Source organism: Hemicordylus capensis, chromosome 7 (genome assembly GCF_027244095.1).
Source record: "Hemicordylus capensis ecotype Gifberg chromosome 7, rHemCap1.1.pri, whole genome shotgun sequence".
Taxonomy (NCBI): Eukaryota; Metazoa; Chordata; class Lepidosauria; order Squamata; family Cordylidae; genus Hemicordylus; species Hemicordylus capensis.
In genome coordinates, this window is record NC_069663.1 from 4,471,621 (window position 1) to 4,478,946 (window position 7,326).

Consider the following 7,326-nt stretch of genomic DNA (forward strand, 5'->3'; position numbering starts at 1 on the left):
GACACTGACCAACAGCACAATCTTTCCTCTCCTTTAATATGGCCATCCTGCCCCACTGAAGTGGGAAGCTGCAGGGATCTCGGAGAGGCCAGGAGGTCCTTCCCTTCCTCTGTGCAGGTGGCTCCACTCTGCACTTCCTCTCTGGATGAGGTCCTGGAGGAGGGAGGGGGCTGACAAAGCTCTGACCCATCGAAGGGGGGCTGCTGCTCCATAAAGACCCTGTGAAGATGGGCTGGGCCAGTCCCTTCCTGCCCACCAGGGTCAGCCCAAAGGGGCCAGGACAGTCGCACTTCCTAAATGTCTCCACCTTGACCCAAATCCAACCCCTGGGGGTCTCCCCCCACCCCCTTCAACAAGAGGGGGCAATTCCCATCCTCTACAGAACCGGCAACTCCCACTTGGCAGAATTCGCCATTTCTATCCTCCTTCCTCCCCCCCCCACATTCCATTAAATTGATATCTTCCTTTTAATTTAAAAATAATGAAGTGGCTAACAAACAATAGAACTCATATAATCCCATGCAAAGCTACAGAGGAAGAAGCCTTCCAAAAAATGGAGGTCATCACCATCTATCCAAAGAGGAAGAGAGAGGGGGAGCCTCGCTGCAGGGGTGTTGCTGGATGCTGAAAGTGCTCCCGAGTTTGGGCTCTTTTCACCATCCATTCCAGTCATGCTCAAATACCAAGAATGACCAGTGTTATTTTCTTCAAGTCCCTCATATGGCCATCCTGCCCATCTGAAGGGGGAAGCTGCAGGGAGCACGGAGAGGCCAGGAACTCTTTCTCCTGTTCTGTGCGGGTGGCTCCACTTTGTGCTTTCTCGCTGGAAGAGGTCCTGGAGGAGGGAGGGGGCTGGCGGAGCTCTGAGCCATCCATGGGGGGGCTGGTGCTCCATGAAGACCTTGTGAAGGTGTGCTGGGCCAGTTCATTCATGCCCACATGGGTCAGCTCAAAGGGGCCAGGACAGTGTTGCTTCCTAAATGTCTCCACCTGGACCCAAATCAAACCCCTCTGGGTCTCCCCCCCCCCATAAACTGAACCTATTTGGGGCAGGGCGGTGGACACTCACTCTGGACTCCTTGCCCGAGGCCATTTTCTGCACTCCCTCACGGCCAAAATTGGACGGAAATTGTTTGTGAGCAGCAGGAGATGCCAGAAAGTCTTCCTTTCAACGGTCGAGTCCAGAGAGTTTGAAGGCAACAGTGGAACCTCCAGCCCCATCAGGATCCGTTGCGACCGGTACACACACCCAGCCGGGGACTCCCCCCTCCACAACCGCCATGTTTGAATGTACACAAGGATGGTGGAACTCCCAGGCCCAGTGGTGGGCACAAGGCACCAGTAGGCTGGGTTGCCAACTATTTACCTGGTCCTGCTCCTGTGACTTCAGCAGACGCCTGACATGCAGATCTTAAGCTGGTGAAGCAGTTTCCCATTTCTTTAGGCTAGGAATGCCTTCACCTGCTCAATCTGCTCAAGCTTTTGCTCAAAGCAGAGGAGCCAGGCTACATCAAGAGGGGGCAATTCTCATCCTCCACATAAATGCCATTTGGCAGATCCTGCCATTTCTATCTTCCCTCCATCCCCCCCCCCCCACCTCAACATTTCATTTCTTTTACCCAAGAAAGACCAATGTTGTTTTCTTCCCTCCCTAATATGGCCATCCTGCCCCTCTGAAGGGGGGAACTGCAGAGAGCTCAGAGAGGCCAGGAACCCCTTCCCTTCCACTGTGCAGGTGGCTCCACTCTGCACGTTCCTCGCTGGATGAGGTCCTGGAGGAGGGAGGGGGCTGATGGAGCTCTGAGCCATCCATGGAGGGCTGCTGCTCCATGAGGACCCCATGAAGCTGCACTGGGCCACTCCCTTCCTGCCCTACAAGGTCAGCCCGGAGGGGCCAGGACAGTGTCGCTTCCTAAATGTCTCCACCTGGACCCAAATCCAACCCCTGGGGGTCTCCCCCGCCCAAAAAACATTGAAACTATTTGGGGCAGGGCGGTGGACACTCACTCTGGACTCCTTGCCTGAGGCCATGTTCTGCGCTCCCTTCACGATCCAAATTGGACAGAAATTTGCTATTAGCAGCAGGAGAGGCCAGAAAGTCTTCCTGCCAACGGTTGAGTCCAGAGAGACTGAAGGCAGCAGCGGAACCTCCAGCACCATCAGGATCCGTCGCGACCGGTAAACACTCCCGGCTTGGACCCCCCCCCCAGCAACCGCCATGTTTGAATGTACACAAGGATGGCGGAACTCCCATGCCCAATGCTGACCACGAGGCACCAGCAGGCAGGCTTGCCAACTCTCTCCCTGCTCCTGCTCTTATGCTTTTAGAGGAAACCTGGCATATTCAAATTAAAGCGATGAAGATTTCCCCATCTCTTCATTTTCATTGCAGCAAAAGCTTCATCTGCTTAATTTTGGACTGTCAAGCTCTTTTTCAAGGCACAGGAGCCAGGCTAGCAAAAAGGTTGGCAACCCTGCACGAAAAAGACTGAAGTCCATCCCTGATCACACATGGAAGGGGACAACAGTGATGTGAATTCGGTTCGTCCCTGGGTCCGCCTTTTAGCCAATCAAACAGACACAGTGGGAATCTCTTTTGAGGCGTTTATTGCAGATTAGCAGTGGGCTTTGGCTCTGCACTGAATACAAATTGGTTATAGGTGCATCTTACATTTATACAAACAATCTGAATGATGCTGACACCCTAGACATAGTATACGTGGCAATAAAATGGTGGGCTAAGTATCTAGTACGCATGCGAATGATTCATTGTTCATCTGGTGATTACTCCTTATTTGGTTACATCCTGTTTTCTTAATTGTCGGCAAAGAACAGTGAGAATCCTGTGAGAACCAAGTTTCCTCAGATACAATTTAGTGGAGAGAGATAACGACGTTGATCATGAGAGGCCGTGATGACCCTGAGCTGGGCTGGGGTTACTTTAAGTCAGACTGAGGTTTTCTAAGTAAAATGGAGTTACTTTGGTTTTCTAAAAGACATCAATTCCCCCCTGAAACACTGGATCATCCTGAACCTTCAGGATATATGGGCTTGTAAAGGTACAGCTGTATGTATGGGTCTTACATTATGGCAAGGTTGAAAGGTTCTCATAAACATTTGGATTCAAGCTAGAATGCATTATAAGCAGCAACATGTGATTATCAATAAAAGGGAAATACATACTATAATTAGAATTATCTTCTTTGCCCATAAATCAATAGGCTCTCCATATGAGTTAAATGAAAGTCCTAACTGTTTGGAAATATTAATAATAGCTCTTTCTAACACATAAACTTTTAATCTTGGAAATATAGTTCTGTGTTTTGTGTAGCTAAAGGATTTGGGACATATAGGTGCTGAATGGGCTGTACATATGGCAATAAAACTAGATACATTGCATATAATATCCTAGAGCTACAAACATAATTAGTATAATTCTGATTTGATATAGATAAAAAGTTTTACACATAGCAGCAAGGTGTACATATAAAGATCATACAACTTATAGCAAGCGATATTGTTTTAACCCATCTTTATCCCAAATAAGGTATCAATAACAGTCTTGCATTGTGGAACCAGGTGCTTCTAGTGATTAATGGATTATCAGCTTGTGGAAAGCGATAGCAATGACAAGTCACGTACAATCACATTGCTTAAATACAAGTGTCTATAAAATTAGCAGGTCAAGCTTGGGCTAGCTTAATGTCTTAGAGCACAAACTTGGGGATAGGTGCAGACTTGCAGGTAAATGCTCTGGGAAATGACCGGAGAGCAAGCATGTGAGGTCCATGTCCTTACAGCACAGGAGATAGCATGGTTTTCAACATAATGATAGCACATAGTCACTACAAGAAAGTAATATAAGAAAGTGGTGTAAATCATCAACTCCCACCACTCTTAGTGTCCTCTAGAGTCTGTCATGGCCAAAAAGGAAGCCATGGAGAGCTTTAGAATTAAAATTAAAAAAACCCTAAGAGTCCTTGGTAAAAAAAATATTTTAGTCCTTCAGTTGAGAACCAAATGCTCTTGTACAACGTTGCAGGATTTTGGCTATCCTGGATGTTCTCTGATCCGTGTTGTTTTGGCTTGTTTGGATAGTGTCCATAGACAAGCTCGAATGTTCATGTGTTTGGGAGCCTTGATTACCCCCCCCCCCCCCGTGGGCAATCTGAAATAGTCTCTTTGGCAGAATTTGAAATAGTGTCTTTGGCAAGGTATCTTACCCAGGTAGGATGGTTCCAGGGCTTTACAGCTTGGGGAGATGCTGTTGCATGTATGACTCCAGAGAAAAGTGAAAGTCTCCAGGCATTTGTTGTCTATCCCTCTCCTATAGCACTTAGGAGCAGGAAGATGAACTTTGCATTAGGCCCTCTTCTTCGAACACAGGACAGGGTAGCAGATGGACGTTCTGTCACCATTTGGTTGGATTGGAAATGCAGATAGGGACTGCCCCCGGGTAGCTGCTGCTGCTGATGGTTAGCTTTCCTGGGTCAGTGTTGATGTCCTCTGGAGACTCCCTTGGGATCACGTTCTGGCGATGGATCCAGGTATTCCTTCAATCTGGAGAGGACCAATCCTTCTTGGAAAGACAATTCAAGGCACTGCTGGTTGCAAACCTGTTTACTTGAGAGAAAGACAGGCAAGTGAGTTGCCAATTCCCTCCCCCCTCATGTAGGGACAGCGTCCTGAGACGCTGTCTGGGTGCCAACCATCAGCCAACCATCTGGGTGCCATCCATCAGCACAAAAGGAAAAGTCAAGTTTTCAAGGCAAATAATACAAAGGATGGATAAAACCTGAGGCTATTTTCAATTTGGTCTTTTGGCATTTTTTCTTTTGTTCCTATGTTCATGGAGCCGCTCTGGGAAGAGCATCTGAAGGTTCCAAGTTCCCTCCTTGGCTTCCCCAAGATAGGGCTGAGAGAGATTCCTGTCTGCAGCCCTGGAGAAGCCGCTGCCAGCCTGTAAAGACAATACTGAGCTAGATAGATCAGTGGTCTGACTCAGTATATGGCAGCTTCCTAGGTTCCTAGGTTCAAATGATCTGGCTGCTCACAGTTACAGTGGCAATTTTCTGCACAAGGAAACACCGTCCCCATGATGGCCAGCACTTCTGTGATCAGCAGCATGTATGACCCCCTGAATATAAATATTTGTAGTAGTTGTAGTAGCAGCAGCAGCAGTATAGTATATGAATGTGCTTAAATAAATAAATAAATATGTATGTAATATTTCTATTAAACATATAAAAATAACAAAATATGAAATATTAGATAGATAGATAGATAGATAGATAGATAGATAGATAGATAGATAGATAGATAGAATTAGTTTGTGAGGAGATACAGTGATGAGGAAGCCACTTAATTGTGCAGCAGAGAAATGACTTGATTATCAAGCCAGAGGTTGGCGGTTCAAATCCCCGCAGGTATGTTTTCCCAATATAGGAAGATGCTGAAAGGCATCATCTCATGCTTCAGAGGAGGCAATGGTCAACCCTTCCTGTATTCTACCCAAGACAACCACAGGGCTCTGTGGTCACCGGGAGTCAAAACCGACTTCATGGCACACTTTGCCTTTACAGTGATGAGGACAAGTTTCCAGAGGATAGACAGCAGGGGTGTGAGAACTAGCTGGGTTCAAGCCGGTTTGGCTTGACAGGTCCAGGGTCAAACTTGGCTGGTCTTGTGTGTTCAAATGGGCACAAAATGGCCAGGATGGTTCCACTCAAATCCAGTTCAAATTTGAACCAAGCCTGCATAACTCCTTTTGTGTACATCCCTAGTAGAAAGTTTGAAAACAACTGAGCTAAACCAAAATAATCTCAAAAACATGTCATGATGTGCAGCGGCCCTCTCCACCCCCAACACAGGACCTCCAGTGACTGTTGCTGGTGTCTATCTTAGGTTTCTTTTTAGATTGTGAGCCCTCTAGGGACAGGGATCCATCTTATTTATTTGTTATTTCTCTGTGTAAAGCTGGACTTGGAAGAAGCAAGATAGAAAAAGTATTGACGCTGCTGGAGAAGACTTTGCTGCTGGAGAAGACTTTTGAAGATACCATGGACAGCCAGGAAAACAAACAAATGGATTATAGAACAAATCAATCCAAAATTTTCACTCAAGGCAGAAATGACCAGGCTTAAACTATCATACTTGGGACCCAGCTCCCTTGAGAAGTCTATAATGCTGGGAAAAGTTGAAGGACAGAGAAAACGAGGAGGACCAGCAGCAAAGTGGATGGACTCAATTACGGCTGCAATGAACGCACCACTGAATGACGTTAAAGGCCAGGTTGAAGACAGATCATCTTGGAGAGAATCCATCTATGTGGTCGCTAAGAGTTGACACCAACTTGACGGTACTTAGTCAATCAATCAAGAGAAAAATGACATTGAGGACAGATTATGGGGAGGTAAGGCATAGACAGGAGATGATTCAGCACTTGAATCAGATTCCCTCCTCCTAGTTCTTACGTGACTGTGTGAGAGTGAGAGCTGCATGTTGAGAGACTGCTCTGCCACTGCCATGTCTAGCTTGGCTCCAGTCAGACCATTGGTCCAGCTAGCCCAGAACTCCCTGCTCTGACAGGCAGCAGCTCTCCAAGATCCCAGGGGATGGGGCCATAGCTCAGTGCTAGAGTATATGCAGAAGGTCCCAAGTTCTGGCCCTGGCAGCATCTCCAGAGAGAGCTGAGAAAGACTCCTGCCTGCAACCTTGAAATGTTTTAGCTGGATTTCACTGAGCAGAATGATTAACTGCACTTCACTGAGCAGGTGTGAATGGGTAGAAGGCCAAAGTCTGTCATTCTCCTGGGACAATTAATTACCTGGGATTATCAGCAGGTAGCCATGCCCATGACATTTCTGGCTGATTCCGGCAGTTAAAGGCATGGGGAAAGGGAAGAACAAAGACTCATAAAGTCCCCATTCCTCCTGGTCACCTTGACCCTCTAGATTCTTTTTAACAAATACATGTCTGTGGATTTCAGCCTTTCGCCTTCCACCAAAGTCTAGGAAATGTTTTTTAAAAGAACACATTACATCATGAACACATTACAACCAAATCCAGTCCAGCTACATCCATGCAGTTTCCAGGCCTCCCGACTTTGTGATGTTTACCTCCTGGCAACTTTGAGCCGTGTTACTTCCTTAATTCGTTCTCTTGTGGCCGTTTCGAGGAACTGTGGGCGTCACTGGCCATCTAATTGCACTAACATTTCTCCCGGGGGAGGAACAGCGGAACAGGTGCTGGAGGCGAATGGTTTGGTCGAAACCAGACTCAGCTGGAAATCTTGGCATTTCCCTGGGCCTCTTTTGGCCTTGGGGG